The sequence below is a fragment of the Passer montanus genome, unplaced genomic scaffold (assembly GCF_014805655.1).
Source record: "Passer montanus isolate IOZ18808 unplaced genomic scaffold, ASM1480565v1 scaffold176, whole genome shotgun sequence".
Lineage (NCBI taxonomy): Eukaryota > Metazoa > Chordata > Aves > Passeriformes > Passeridae > Passer > Passer montanus.
The window spans coordinates 172,222-188,757 of record NW_024364937.1 but is presented as its reverse complement, the minus strand read 5'-3'; the positions used below and the strand labels follow the sequence as shown (position 1 = coordinate 188,757).

Genomic DNA, 16,536 nt, shown 5'->3' with positions numbered 1-16,536 from the left:
CTCAGTATCTTGCATTTGTCCTTGCTAATTCACATGCAGGTTTTCCAGAGCATGTCTCTGGTCCAGCAAAGTAATTTCAAATTCCAGTCCTGCCTTCCTGGACACCTGCAGCCTTCCCGTCTGTCCCAGTATCCAAGCACTAACAGAAACTCTGACCAGACCCCCACCAGGAGCTGTGAGGGTTACACACATCTCGGTGCTGACAGCTCCGGGTACAAATATTCAGCCAGGTTTTACCAGTTTCTGCTCACTTTATGTAGATCTATTGTATCACTTCAGGATCAGAATATCAAGGGAGACAATGGCAAATCTTCCCGAGGTCATGATTAATGACTTCCATGCCTTTCAGTCCACAAGGTGTTTTGTACTGTTGCAAAAGAAATCAGATTGGTGCAGCATGACTTCTTTGGTGCAAATTCACGTTAGTAATGATGCATTTCAGGCACTTATAGGTTGTTGACTTGTTCCATTCATCTTCTGAAAAGTGAAATTAAACTGAATGGTTTTATTTTCAGGATAGTTGCTGCATTTACCTTTTTCAGCTTCCTGATCCCTATCATCTCCTGAAATTTCCCGAGGAAATGCATCAGATTAAGGCTGTAGGTTGATCAGGTGTAATAACTGCTGCCCTTCCCAGGGGGCTGGGGCTTTGTGGTCAGGATGGTCTCAAGCAGTAATCAAAACAAAGTACGTGGGTACAGATAGCATCTTCTATTACCTAAATAAGTAGTCCTGGGAAGAAGAGAGAAGTGCTTTTGCCCTAAAGCTGGTATTTTATTCTCCAGATATGTATTATTTGAGTTAATGAAAGTCATTGCCTTTCCCTGCAAGCCTGTGCTGTCTGGGTACACACTAACCCTGCTCAACTAGACCACAAATCTCCCCACGTGGTTACTGGCCTTGGTTCATATATCCTGAGGAGAGGGGAAAGGATCCTTCCCAGAAGCACAGGAGGGAGCATGAATATCAGCACTGCTCAGTTACTGCTTTCTTATTTGTTTGCCTCATCTGACTTTTTAATGATTATATAGACTTGCTGTCAGAAGTAAGACACCAAAACAGTCAGACACCAGAATGACCAGAAACAACTTTGCAAATGCAGCTGTGAGACTGGAGGATGCTCATCCCTCTCCAGGATTAGGTTTCCTGCTTTGATCTGCACTGAAGCAACATGCTAAGCCAGGGAAATAAACTCAAAGGCTCTCATTTTGTCTGGCCTGGCCAACTGATGGACGTTCAGTGGGAGTGCAGGAAATTAATAATTTTGTGTATTTCATGTCAATAACAACAGCAACAACAAAAAAAGCATGCCAGGCTTTGCCTCTTGGTTTGACTTCGTAACAGAGCTGAGCAAAAAGGTGATGGATTCAGTTTCAATTAGAACTTCCTGCTCAAGAAGAAAGGCTGTGCTTTAAAACCTGTGCTGTAAAAACACTGCAGCCCAAATGACTCCTGCAACCTGAGGGCTGAAAAAGTTAGGCTGCACAAGTGAAATGGAAGCCCACCCTGACAAACCTCTTCTTGTCTGCTGCCACGAGGCCGAAGGCAGGGCTCTGGAGGTGCTGTCTCACTCAGCTCAGCCTCGTGGGGTTTTCCAGCCTAAAGCACCAGCAAAAGAGAGGGACGTGGGTCCTGCTTCTGCAGCTGGGAGAGCCTGGGGTAGCTTCAGCCTGAAGTGCAGTGCCCAGGGATGGAAATCCTGACTGGCTGTGGGGTATAAAGCCTTGCAGAAGGAGCTGCCATCCCTTCTACAGTGATAGGGAAAACTGCAAGTTGCCTGCACCTTGCTGTGTGGGGAAATTTAATTCTTGAGAGTGCTTCTACCCTGCTCATAACCAGGGATGTGCTGCCAGCCATGATTTTTCCAATTCCTGTGTGGTAGGCAAAGTCTTCTGCAATCAGACCAGCATTTCAAGTCAAGGTTAGTCTGAGCTCTGACTTAGAAAAGAAGAAAATGGGGCACCACCACTGCCTAACTGCAATGGAAGAAAGAGATATGGCTTGGCAGAGAGAGCTCCAGGCCTCTGTTCCCTTATCTCTGAAACGCTCAGTTGTGGTGGCAGGCTGAGCAGGGGTTAACAAGACAAGGCAATTGGTATCTCCAATTCATATCTTCTCTCTACCCTGTCCCTTACCCAGCTTGAAGTAACTGGCAGGGGTTCACTGGAGAGGTACAGCCTTTGTGTCTGTGCTTCACAGCCTGTGCTTTTGGCTCTCTGCAGGCTTTAGTGAAACCCCTGAGTGCACCTTGTCCCTGCCTCTCCCTGAGTGAGTGAGCCCAGGTTTTTGAAGGCTCATGTGGATTGGGCTGGGAAGTACGGCAGAAATGCCACACATTATGTGATGTGGTTGAAGGACTCAGAGGAGCCTTAAACATTGCAATTGACCTGTTTCCCCTGCTTCAGAAAGAATTGCTTGTCTATCAACATGAGATCTCTTAAACACCACCACTCTCCCTTATACATGTAGTACTCCAGGGGCTTTCAGCCTTACTTGACAATTGCTGTTTGACTCAGACCTGTGGTAAACCTTTGTCAAGATACTACTTATGCCTCAAAGAATGGTTGAATATGGACTTTCTGTGGAAATAATCACCCTGCTTAAAAGAAGAAGCACTACAAAACACCTGTGTGGACTCTGTTAAAGAGAGCTGGGACCAGCAGAACTTTAAATGTAAATAAGAAGGGGTCTCTGCACACATCCAGGGTTGACACTGCAGTGGAGGTGATTGATTGATTGATTGACTGATTGATTGACCCATTGATTGACTGATTGATGGGAAGTAGAAATGGAAAGTAAGTCTTGAAAGACCAAGATGGTTGACCTAACTTCATAACTTCAAGGAGGTTTTCAGGACCTTGCAAGTAAATTAAGCTTTATAACTTATAATTTAAATTGTGTAATTTAAGGTTGTGTATGTAATACAATTATATTCTATATTGTATGCATTTATCAAATATTATATCATATATAATATGTAATGCAATTCTATATAATATCTAAATATATTTTAACAAAATATAATTTGATTTCATCCTAAAGGCGCCTACACGGGGAGGGATTTGCCATGAAGGACAGCTCTTTAAAATCAGCAGACAGAGATATAATGGGATTTGGCAGCTGACCAAATTAAACAAGGGCTTAAGCACACCTATTTAGCATGGCACTAGCTTGTCTGCATCCCTCAAACTCCTTCAGGTCAAAACACCTTGTCTTTTAGTGAAAGCTCTGTTTTAGCTCCAGGAAGAGTCATTGTTGTGTTCAGGTTACTGAGTGAAGCTGTGTGAATCATAATCATTATTTCTGGGTTTAAAAAGATATAAAATCTACTTCCACTTTTTGATCTCACTGACATGATAGGGGAGTTGTCAGGTAGCATTACAGAGAGAGATTCACAGCTTTTACAAAGGGGTAATGACAGCTCAGAACAGGCCACGTAGCTGCATTTACAGACTCCTGAACTCCTCACTTTTGTTGATTATGGCTTGGTTTTTAGCCTGTGTGTTAAATGATCAAACTGCAAGCACTCAGCAACAACAAGGTGCTACAGTAACAGCGGGAATTTATTGACACTAAACCCATGTTATCATTTTTTCTGCCACTGATTTAACATAGTGGGATAACATCTACTTGTCCTACATGTCTGGCATTATATAATCTCCCCCTCTTATGTCAGCTTTTCAACTTGTGGGTAGGCATGGGGGAAAAAATTCTGTGGTGCCAGCTCACAGACTCATATTCCAGCTTCCTCCTAGGTCCTGTCACCATCTGCCTCAGGCTTCTGCTCTCTGGGTTTTCTCCAGAGCTTCCTGGTTGTCATTTTTCTGCTTCTCTTTACCCCTTTGACACCAACATTCAAATGGCATGTGTAGCTTCCACAGCATCTAGATACTCTGGGAGGAGGGTGCTGGGGAACTGGTTTCCTCTGTGCCAGTGTTCTCCAGGAGCTGGGAATTGAGGGTTGTATTGGTCTGCACTGCTCCTGACATTATGAGCTATACAAGGTTTAAGAGGACATTTGCTTAGAAATGCTGTCTGCAATAAGAGCATAATGGCAGAGTAGGGTAGAGCTGAAAGACTCATCTTCCAGTTTACACCTGGTCATGGAGAACATCCTGGGATTGCAAAGCCACAGGATCCTTCAGGCTGGAGGTGATGTTGGGATATCTCTAGTCCAGCCTCCAGCTCAGAGCAAGTACAGCCCTGAGATCAGACAAGGCTGTTCAGAGCTTAGACTTCTCTTGAAAAACTCCAAGGCTGGAGATCTCACAGCCACTCTGGAGTCTTGTTCCAATGACTAAGTGTCATAGTGGAGAAAAACTTTCTTATGTCACGTTGAATCTTTCCCTGTTTCAGTTTATGGCTGTTGTGACTCATTCTCCTGCTGTGCACTCCTACAGGGTGTCCATTTCTGTCTTCTTAATATCCTCCACTTGGGTGCAGGCAGGTGCCTGTTAGGTCACCCAGAACTACATCTGCTATAGGCTGAGCAAGCCCAGCACTCTTAGCATCTGTTCAGTGCAAATCCTCCAGCCATCGACAGTCTTGGTAGTCTCTGCTGGACTCAGTCTGGTATCTCATCACCTCTGTTCACCCCTTAAACTACCTTCTGCCTCTCTTTCTGTAGGTGAAACCATTAGCTGAAAATGAAGGCCTTTCATAGCCTGTTTTTCATCCCCAGGGCAGAGAACAGACACACCAATCCAGCACAGCTGTCATCTCCTTGTCTTATTTCTTTCTTCCTAGAAAGCTCCTTTCCTTTTTTTTCAGTGACTGAGAAAATGGCACACAGGACCAGGGAGAGGAGGTGAGAAGGGTTCATCCTCTTTGCTTTCTCTCACCTCTCAAAATTTCTTTCATTAACACTCACCTAGTGTTTCTTAATTAGCACCTTCTGGCTCGCAACTGCCTGCCTGTGTTGCAGAAAATCCACTCAAGCTCTTGTCTGTTGTGTGACAGGAAGTATCAAACATTTGGGCTGTTTGCTAGACTGACAGCTGCTCTTACACCGTGGATTACACAGGGGCTGAGTGTTGTTCTCACCCTCAGCCCCTGTAGCCATCCTTGGCTCTACCTGTCCCTCCTGAGGGAACCTTCTGTGGCTCTGCACTTGTCTCCTGGTGCCAAGCCAAATGGCCAGTGTGTGTCTGAGCTAAACCAGGAGGGTGCAGAGGGTGCAGAATTTATGCCAGACGCCAAGACAAATGGCCAGTGTGTGTCTGAGCTAAACCAGGAGGGTGCAGAATTTATGCCAGAAACAGGAAGAATAACCAGCTGAAAAATCACCACAAAAGAGTATTTTTCAAAAAAAACTGGGATGAAATCTCAGAGCAGCCTGCAGGTTTATTTGGGAGGGTGGATTGTTGTTCTCACTGGCATTTCAAATTTCTTATTCATTCCTCAGCTGATCTAGCAGAGTTCACTTATAAAGTCTTGAGAGGACCTGGCAGCATGGAGGTCACAAGGACTTTGAAAGGGTTTGTACCAAATCTCCACAGGGGGATATGGACTGAAATCGAGGAAGTGGTTTCAGTGAAGACCTTCCCAAAGTACCAACAGCATCTGCCAGGGCTGGTCTCCACCGTGCTTGATTCTGCATGGGTACAGAACATGAATCAAGTTTCTGTGGTCCAAGGACTCAGAATTATGCTAATGAGCCCAGTTTAGTGAATAATCCCATGCCTCCAACAGGATGTGATTTAATCATGGAGTGAGGTGAGAATTTGTCTCATATTATGTATGCCACAATAGAATACTAACCCCAGATTATCATATAGAAAACAATGCCTTTCTTTATGGTTAAATCATGGATTGCTGGAATAAATCAGCTCTGTTACAGGTTCTGTGCTGCTCTTGCTGGATTGCTGACTCATTTACAGGTGGTTGCTGGGGAATTTAAATTGCAAACAACCATTCATGATGATCCAGACTTCTTAAGGATTTTACAAGCTAGGGAGAAGCTGGCACTCTTTCTCCAGTTACCTTCTTCTCACCTTCAGGACAGTTGCAGCTCTCACCTAAGGATGTTATGCATCTTTATGGCAAATAGGGTGTTAATGCAAGTATAATTACTGTAATTTGGATTTAATTTTCTGAGCACAAGTGCCTCCTTTCTGTCTTCCTTTTATTTCCTGCTTGGTTGCCAGCTGTGAAAACGTCTCTTTCCAGGATTGTTCTTGATGCCAGGCATGCAGCAGTGTAATGGGCTCATCCTCTGCAGGGCTGTGTCTCACCCAGCTCTCAAGTGATTGTGACTCTTCCCTCACAGTCAAGGGAAGAGCTGGATCAGCAAAGGGCCTGGGGAAACCACCATACCTTGGCATTCCTGTCTGCATTTCCCAGGATCCACAGGGTTAACTGTTTTGTGGGAGAAGCAGTGGGATATGGGGGATTGAGGCAACATTATTTCTAAAAAACAATTGCTTCCACCTCTCCTCTAAGCAAGTTTAGGCATCTCCTTTGTGCTTGTGGAGAGGAACACCTCTGGTTATCACCTTGAGCACTCTGAAGACATCACCAGGTTCTTGTTCAGTCCTTACTAGTTCTCCCCAGACCTGCAGCCTGACAACTCATCTGACTTTCAGGGATTCCCTCACACCAGGGTGGTACCAAGAGTCAGTGCCTGGGCTCAGATCAGAATGGAAACAGAGAGCTTGGGGAGAAGTGACCCCTCCTGAGATGATGATCTGACTATGCCACTGGAATCTACAGCCAGAAGTGGAATCCAGATGTGATGAGATCTCTGCCACTCCGTCAAGGAGTCACCTCCTTTAAGGGCCCCCAGGGGGAATGGTGGCTCTTTGCCTGGCAGCATTGCCCCAGCCCCAGCAATACAAAGAGTGAGGCAAGGATCAGGCCATGTTTGCTGGGGTTTGAGGCTTTCAGTGACACTACAGTGACCAGCTCTGTGTGGTAGTTCCAGCTGTTAACCCAGCACTGCCAAGCCCATCACTAAATCATGTCCTGGAGTGTCAGCATATCTTTTAAATACCTCCAGCACTGGTGACACCACAACTTCCCTGGGAAGCCTTTTCCAGTGCTTAACAAGCCTTTTTGGTGAAGAATTTTTCTGTAGTGACCTATCCACTTAGTGTTAAGGATTGCATTGGTGTTGGTTAACCTCTGTCAACAGGTCCCCTCTAGTCCTTACATCTGGAATTATTTGTCAGATCATTTATTTAGCCATCTTGGCCACTGTTTTGCTGAAACTGCCAGCTGCTGGTTAACCTTGTTCTATCTTTGGTACTGGTGGGACTTGCTGGGCAATGGAGAGATTACTTCGGGAAGTGCTTGCTTTAAGGACCTTGGTGACTTCTACATCATTTACTTTCTAGCATGCCTCTATTTTGCAATACTTTGTTTCAAAGAATATCCATTAGTTTCAGCAGCCAGCTGAGCAGATGGGTTTAACTGGTCTATGGCTCTGAAGTAATTACATTTTGGTACAACAGAGACACAGCAGCGAACATGTAAAATTAATTCAGGTGCAGCATCCCAGTAGTATCTCAAAGCAAAGAGGTCTTTAGGGAGGCCACTCCTGCCACACTGAGACTGTGCTGTTGTCAGTGTGGACAATCACTAGGAATATCTCCCTCTGGTTTCCACAGATGGTGTTGGATTGGCTTTTCCCATGGCCAGTTCCTTCTTCAAAAATGTATTAGTATCAGAGAGATTGATTACTGCTCCCATCTCTCTCTCCTGCTTCTGTTATAATTAAAACAGCAATATATGCATGGAGCAATTAGATTTTAATAATACTTTTCTAAACAGGATGTCAGGGAGCTTAGTACAAAGACTTGGGCTGGAGCCAGATCAGCGTCTTAAGACTGGATTGTCGTTAAAATTGGCTGCCTCCTGCTTGAACAGCTTACACGAACACAGAATCTAGATTTGCTTTTTATTCAGAGTGTACCTCATCTTTGTCTCCAGACAGGACCCAGAAGACGGCCAGTTCCTGGGTGGCAGGGTCAGAGTGAGGCATGGGTGGGGACACATCAGCAGAGCATTTGGTAATCTGTGTCTGCTGGTGGGACAGGAGCATCCCCAGCTCCAGTCCTGCTGCCATGCCATCACTGCATGCCAGGGAGCCCACACCCAGGTCCATCCTGGGTTCCTTCCTGCAGAGCAGCTTTTGACCAGGTCAGGCCATATCAGCACACTGCTGGCAGTGTTTCCCAGAAGGAAATGAGTGCTTCTGTGTGTGCCTGTGCCCCAGAGGAGCACTCCCTGAGCTGCCTCCCAGCACGTTGCTGGAATTCTCCTGCACTGTTTTATCCTGCCTGCTTCTGGCTGATATGCAGTGCTTGGGCCCTGCATTTGCAGTGGGATGAGCAGGAATCCTGTTCTCTGCACAGCCCTTGCTCAGACCCTTATGGGCAGTCCAGTGCAGCTGGGTCAGTGAGCACGGATGGGGTGTGTGTAACACAACCCCAGCATCACTGCAGGATGTGTGGGCTCAGAGGGCAGATGTCTCAACAGGCAGCAAAAACCATCCTGCATGGAGCAGCACTATGCCAAGCCCACTCCAGGGGAGGACTGACCAGCAACCCTCAGGAGGTCCCAGGGCAAAGCAGTGCTGTGGTGGGATACAGCTGGGCCCTGTCTGTCTGTGGGGCAGGAAGGGAATTCTCAGCTGCCACTACTGTGTAAAATCCCAGGGAAGAACAACAGCTCTAGCTGCAGGATTTCCTGTGCTTGTCCTGCATCCAGCTCCTCGCTGACCTCTTTTAAGCCCTGATTTGCATGCTGCAGCATCACTCAGTCGTGGCTGATGTGATTTAGCGTGACGTCCCACGCTGTCCAGGCTAGCAGTGTATCTGGTTCCCAGGCCTGGGAGTGTTTGTGTGGCATTTGTCATTTGCCTGGCGGTTTCCTGTGCAGCAGGTGGAGGGAAGCTGTGCAAGTCATTTAATCTGTGGCAAATGGGGAGACTCAGCCTGAAGTAAACAGGATGCACTTCGGTGAGGATGGAGGCAAACAGAAGGAGAGGGGAAGGAGGTTGGAATAACTGGCTGAGGAGGTGAACAGAGAAAGGTCTCACTTACCTGAGCAGAGAGCACAGGCAGCAGAGGAGTGAGCAGGAAACATGATCTGACCCTGCTCCACTCCAGTTCTGGGCACTGGGGTTGAGGGTCATGAGGAGCAGGAGGGCAGCGAGGGCAGTACAGCCAGTGAGAGGCTGGAAACAGGGAGATGAGAGAGCTGAGCACTCCCAAAGAGATCCTGGGCTGGCAGGGTAAGGAAGGCAGTGCTCTGAGGTAACAAGACAGCAGAAAAAGACTAGGGAGAAAGTTTCAGTGGGTGTAAGAGGGACATGCTGACAGACATCTCCAAGAATGGGTTGGCAGCACCATTCCTGGAGAGTTTCAAAAGAAATGGCTGTGCAGGTGTTGGGAGCAGAGTGGGAAAATCCAGTGTGTGGGGGCTCTTGTGCTGGGCACCCCAAGGACTGGACAAGCATATGTCAGAAGCAATTTAAGAGTAGCTGCTCCCACCATGGACAAGAGTGCACTAGTGAACTAACCTCTCCTAGCTCTGTGATTTAAATGAATAACACACAAGGAGAATGCATTGTTGGGATGACAAAATTGTTCATATGGCTGAAATATCTAGTGCAATTTCTGAAGCATCCCTGAGTTCAGTCATGGAGAGCAGGAAAGAGAAAGAGAGGAATGTGCCTTGACATTAAATTGCAGACTGAGTTTTTTCATAAGCAGAAGAGTATCAGTCATAATACATCTTTCATGCCATTGGCATTTAATGTTATTACATATGAGGCTTCTTTGAGCAGGGACATTTATTTTTACTTCTAATAATAGCAAAATCCAGTTTCCCATGTACTTGTATTTACCCAAAATGAAGTATTTTCACATGCTCCCATGTAAGTAGCAACGAAGAATGTATTTTCTATACAAATATTTTATGAACTGTATTTAAAAAAATAAAATTTTAAAAAATTAAAAAAAAATTTATGTGTTTAAAAAAAATTAAAGAAGGTGCTGTGCTAAAAGAAAAACAGGAACTGGACTTTCTTAAAGCAGTTAAAAGATGACCAAGGTGGATATGTATATGTTAGCAATGGTGGTCAGAGAAAAAACACCAGCTTTTAAAAATATACTGTTCATACAACTGCAAATGTTCTCTCATGAGATGCTGTGCTCTATGATATAACAGCACCACCCAAGAGTTGCAGGAGCTGCATATTCACATTCGTGTTTGATTGCTTTTATTAAACTCTAATCCATAACAGCTTACTGAGCTGGCATGCCAAAATGCTAAAGTAAAGCTGAAGTAATAAAAAAAAAAAAAAAGAAAGAGATGCTGAGTGATAAGGAAATGTTGCTGGGTGGCTGACTGTGCTGCCTGGCAGGAGTCAAGGGCTGCAGCTTAAGAATGCTGGGGTCACTGCACTCTGCAGGGCATATCCTTGATTTTATCCCTCTGGACGGGTTTGATGCACGTGCCTGTGGGTGCTGTGTGTGCCCAAGCCTGTCACGCCAGGACTGCCAGCCCAGGTGAAGAGGTGCTGCAGATGTGGCCCCACACGGCAGGTGCAAGAGTTAGGGAAGCCTGCTCAGCTTTTGGATTGCCTAGGTTACACTGAGGTTTGGTGTCTGGGCGTCACTGGAATTTCAGCAATATTTGAAGTCAAGCTAGAACACAAGGTATTCCTGTCTAGAGGGTGTTATGGGCAATCTCAGTTAAAAATCCCCTTCTCATTTCCTTCCTCCCTGCTGCTTGTGTCTGAGAGATCCCACAGCTAAAACACTGGGCACTAATGCCCCCACCAGCCTTTGCATCCCATTATAACACCTGGCATGGAGACAGGCTTTGAGTATTGGGGCTTCACAAAACGTTAAAAGCTATTTGAAGTAATGTATCCCATCCTGATGAGCCAAATGGCACTGCAGAAAATCTGAATCCAGGAGGGCTGGATCCAGGGTTTGAGTGGGTGATGCACTGCCTGTCGCCACAGTGAGGTGAAGGAAAGGGCATCCCATTCCCCCTGTCCTTATCCAAATGATCTTTGCACCACCAGGACTCCCTGGGCTTGAGGAAAAAGCTTTTAGGGGTTTTATTCCACTCTCACTGCTTCAGGAGGTCTCAGTGTGCCAGGACAGGGTAATTGCCTTGCACAATGAGTACACAATGGTTTTTTTCAGTGCTTAGTGCAAGTCACTTAAGTGATACGACTGAAAATCTTTTCCATGTACCTTGTGAAGAGTTTGTTGGTTTTTTTTTCTCACCAGGCTGTTCTATTCAAATAGAGTCTCTAGATGTTGGCTCATCTCAGTGACTAAGGCTGATGCACCCAAAAGAAAGCTGTTCTTCGTCTCACACACCCAGAGCTCACAGTTGGAGTTTAGCCAAATTGTCCTCAAGGCTGACAAAACACAGTGTGACCTCTTGGGACCTTGTTGCTGATGTTTCCTAGTCACAGCATCTGTGCAGGGCAGAGTTAATGGTATTGGCTCATTTCAGACCCATAATGTCTTAAGATGACTTTAAAATTTCTTCTTCTTTTTAAAACTATTTATTTGGTGATTTGTGAACTGTGGGTCATGACATCCCTCTTTTGAACTTGTGTCAGACAATGGAAAAGATAGAAGACCAAGAGTTTTAAATGGTTTTGGTGGGTTTCTGCAGCTGGTACAGGGATAAATTTGGAAGGAGGTAACAAATCATTGTAATGCCCTGTTCAGAGGAGCTGTGGGGACTGCCATGAGACAAGTCTGCACTCAGCTTGGCCTTGTTCACTGAAGTTTTCATGCTAAATGTGGTCTTTTTATGGCTAAATTTAGGTGCCTAAATTAGTGGTCTGTAAGAGACATTGCTCGAGGCTCTGGAGTTAGCAAGAATAGGGAAGTTCTTCAGGGAACAGCTCCTGCTGTGTGCACAACTTCTGCTTGGCCAGAGGACACTGCAGTGGGGGTGAGCAAGTCCCAGCCAGCCCCTGGCAGAGCAGACACAGAGCACGGAGGATGCACAGGCTGTGCTCCCTGATGGCCATGGATTAGACCAGGCTGTTGGCTCCCTGCTCCTGCAGAGCCCATCCATTCCATCAGGCATCCCCGCCCCTCTCCCATGGATGTTTGTGAACAGGCCAGCTCTGTGGTGTGCTGTGGGCAGCTACCCACTATTTAGGGACAAGTGACCCCTGCCCACATGCCCTGCCCAGTTCCTCCTGGTTTATTTCCAGTGACCATCCCATCCGCTTCCAGGTCTGATCCAATTTTGTTTGTGCTTCCTGACCTTTGTTCCCATGCCTTTCCTGGCAGATGTGTGCTGCTAAGCCACAGGCTGGTCCTAGCACTGTGACCCAATTTAAATGGTGGCTTCCAACAAGCAAAGGCAGGCAGCAGAGGCCCTGAGACCCTTGTGCCCTGCTGTGCTTTGGCATGGCCAGTGCAGACTCCAGGCCAAATCTCTGAGTCAGGATGTGAGCTTGAGCAAGGTGAGGGTGCTTGCCCTGAACTGCACAGGCTGTACCTGAAGCTGGAGGTAAGAGCATCCTTGAGGCCACTGGTCCTGTGTGGCTGCTGTCACCTGCATGACCCAGCCATCCCCTGCAAAATGGTTTCATTCCCTACAAAAACGTTTACTGTGTCATTTATTTCCAAACAGTAGTGGAATAAGCCTAAATCCTTACCTCCAGTCTGTCAGCTAATCCTTCCTTGGGCCAGGAGCGATGCTGTCAGATCAGGCTGTGAGTGCACCTCAAGGCTTTCTGTGGTTGAAAAGCATGTTGCAGTTGCACGTAAATGGACTTCTTGAGAGCCCAGAAGTGGTCCTGGCACAGACATCATCCCCAGCTCCAGCTTCATTTGGCAGCACTGGGTTGCAATAGGACCATGATGAGGTAGATCTGGAGGGCTTCAGGGCTGCAGCTCTTATCATATTCCTGTTGATCCTATTAATGTTTGGTTAGTGGCCCAGGGAGATGATGAGGAAAATTTTTCTGTGTTCATGAAGAAGATTGGCTTTCCTTGGTCTTCCTGACAGAAATGCCCCAGGGAAGCTTCATCTTTGCTTTCATTCTTTGAGTTCACCAGGCCAGCCACTAGTGTGTTTTGGTAATGGAGGAGCCCTTACCTTGAAACTGTCACCTTAACCTGAGCAGAAGGAACAGAAAATATCTTCTCCCAAAGAAATACACCTCTGAACAGCTGGCAGGCTGAGTGCCCCTTCCCACTGAGGATAATAACAATAAGCAGTTTTAGGTGTCTTCTTGAGGCTTCTCACCCCCTTCAAAACAACTCTGTGAAAGCTTGTGCACAGGAGGCCAGTTCTTAGGTCACTGGGCTGCTTTATAAAATGTCTAGATCCTGTTCCACATGACTGTATCCAGAAGTCCCATCGAGTAAGGAATGACATCAGTGTCATGACAGCAGCAGGGCAGAGACAGGCCTGTGCCCCTTGGCCAAGGCTCAGCAGGGTAAAGGGTCACCTCTGCTCCCAAGGAAGTCGTGGGGACTTTCCTGACTATGCTCATGTCAGCGTGGTTGACTTCCTTGCTGCTTTAAAACATAAACATGCTTGGCCTTGTTTAATCAAAACTTTGGAGCAGATGTCTCATGATTATTCCACCAATGGGAAAAAGACATGGAAGCTGAGAAGTGCCAGCATCACGGCTTTTATGGGAGTGTTTTATTAACTCAGTGGCATACTGTTCAACTAGGGAATGAAGGCATTAGCCAAGACTCTGGTTTAAATTAGTCCCTTAACCTGAAAGCAGAGTTCAGCATGTGGATGGGTGGGGTGAGGTTCCTAAGGTCAAGGGATCTTCAAGCAGCCAGTCCTCATCCTCATCTTTGTCCTAGTTCTCACTCCAGGCTTCCCCTTGAGGCTTCACCTCAGTCATCTGTCCCCTCCTGCTCCAATTCCAGTGCCAGTACTCACTCTGGGGCTGAGAGGACCACCAAGGGTCCTGCACACTGCCTGTAAGCCTGAGCCCCTTGCCCTTTGCCTCAGTTTCCCTGCTTGACAAGCCAGGGAAGACCCCAGACATGAGGTAAAGGTGTGTAAGGGCCATGAGAAACCTGGCCACAAATACAGCAGCATGGACACAAACAGGGGGTCTCTTCCCCATCTCTCCTCCCTGAGGTCATGTTCTGTAAGCAGAGCAGAGCCCATCCCTACATTGCACCTTTCCTGGCCCTGCTGTGAGCTTTCCTGCCGTGTCCCTCATCACCCTTCCAACAGGAGCACTTTGCTCCCCAGCTGGAAGCAGTTAACAGTAAAGTCAATGCAAATGCTGCTCTGAGCAGCTCCAATACCCATTCCATGGGCTGCTGAGGGACAGACCTCACCTGTAATCTCGGCTCTGCATCTAACAGCTTCATGGGGGAAGACTGATCTCCCCTGACTCACTCTCAGCTCCTAATGAGCCCTATGGGTGTGGTGTAAGCAGGGATGTCAGAGCCCACGAGTGCCCTCCCCACACCTGGCTGTGGCACCTGCTGGAGGCAGCCGCGCGTGGAAGTGACACTTCCCTGCCTCGTGTGTGCCCTGGGACATCACAAGAGCTCTGCTCCAAGAAGGACTGCTCCTCAGAGGTCTGATGCAGCCAAAGTCCCTGGATTTGAGGGAAGCGGCCACGTGCATCCAAGCAGATCCCACAGTGCTGTGCTGGTGCCATCAGCGGCCTAGCCAGCTCACAAGCACAAGTGCCCTGGGAGAAGCAGATGACAGAATAAAGGGAAACTTTCCATTCCAGTGCCCCCAAAAGGACATTATAATTTCCATTCCCTGTGTCATCTCGCTTGCTTGGTTATGTGGCGTTAAATTAGGGCTCTGGTTCAGCCACGGCTCATTACAGGCTTGCGTGTGGCTTTGTTACAGCGTGCTCAGAAGCACCAGAGGAGCTGAGACAGTGTGAAAGTCAAAGTTTTGGGGACAGTTTGGTGACCAGGAGCTGAGCCTTGCCTGAGGCTGGTGAGTTCAGCAAGGCTTAGACACAGTTCCCATGGGCCTGCAGGACATCAGTCAGGGTTTCTTCCTGACCCTGCCAGTGGAGAGGTCAAAGGGCTTGGGATGGGGACAGATTGGTGGGAGGTGACTTTGCATCTTCTCTTCCCATTTGAGCAAAGCAGGTGCCTCTTTTGCCTGTCCCAAGGAGCTTTGTGTGGTGCTGTGTGTGACACAGAGAGCCAAAGGGAGGAGATTGAACGCTGTCAGACAGCAAAACAGCTTTTCTGCAGAAATAGCTAAGTCCTGAAATACCTCGAGCAGCTGTGTTTATCCCAAGGCTCTCACTCAGAGAGATGCTCTACTGTGGTGTGGGCCATTGTTACAAACATCACTGACAGTGCCCAGACCAGAGCCATGAAGGGTGCTGCTCACCTGTTGGCATTAATACAAACCAGCACTGTCCCACCTTGCACACGATGGACTCCATAAATAAAAGAACCTGGGCTCATCCCGGTGCTCAGAACAGCAGTGGGGCTCTCTTCTTGGGGGCAGAGAGGTTTCCAAGTATCCCCGTCCCCATCCTCCCCCCAGGACTGCTTTCATCGCAGCAGTGTCCTCCGGCAGCTTAGGAAACCTCTGCTCCATGGAGCTTGTGCTGGGCTGGGAGGAGGGAGGACACAGGGATTCCCCGGGGGCTTTCCCGTTGCCATCTCTTGGCAATGCCCGGTTTGCCAGAGCGGGCTGAGAGCTCTCCCGTGTTGTGCTCTGGCGTTCCTGAGCGCTGGAGGGAAGGCTGTGTTTGTAATTGCTGCACCCGCGGCCATCAGCGGGGCCGATTCCGCGGGAGGAGAATTGATCTCTTCTAAGTGGGGAGAGAGGAAAGCTGGCAGTCTCCTTCCTCCGATGCTGCGTGCTGCTCCTCTGGCCTTCTGAGAGCACGGAGAGCAGAGGCTGGGCTTTGGGGATGCCAAGAAGGGCCATACAGCATCTTCTGAAGGCTGCCTCTGAGCGTGGTCAGGGATTTTCCTTTCCCTTTGCTCTGCTGCAGTGTTGGAGGCCCGCTGCCGCCTCTCCTGAGCCCACCTGCCAGACTGTGCCAACCCTCCTGCTCACCCGTGCTTGGCAGCTGCTTTCTGGGTGCCCAGAGCCATGCTGCACACAGAGGAGCTCCCCAAAGCAGGGGAGTCCCACCAAATCCAGAGGCAAGGCGAGATCCAGCAGGCTGACAAAGGGGAAGGCTGTGACTGAAATGCAACAACACTTCATGATAGAAGTGGTGACTGTGGGGATGCTGTTTTGGAGAAATCCCATGGTGTAGATGCTCAGCTGCCGGAGGGCTTGGTGGGCTCAGTGTAGCTTGGAAAATTCCTCTGCTGCAGCTGTGTCTTACATGATGTGAACCTGGAGAGCCTCAGCCCAGTTAATCACTTTCCCAAAGTGCCAGAACTCTGTTGAGAACAATGCTGCAGCCCACAGCCCAGCAGAAGCGTGTTCTGCACAAAGCACTGAGTGGAATTTGTGCCTTCAGCAGGGACATCATCGTCTGCCAGGCTTGGAAAGCTCTTGCTGCTCCCAAACAAGTGAGGGCTGAACTGGGCAGGCTCTTTCCCTTGTGCTATGTGATTT

At 47.8% G+C, this 16,536-nt stretch overlaps 1 protein-coding gene across 1 annotated transcript in view; it reads left to right on the top strand.

Moving 5' to 3' along the window:
- The window catches only part of DNAI1 (dynein axonemal intermediate chain 1), a 136,690-nt gene that overhangs the window by 119,162 nt on the left and 992 nt on the right, over positions 1–16,536 (top strand). The gene's annotated exons all lie outside the window — the stretch shown is intronic.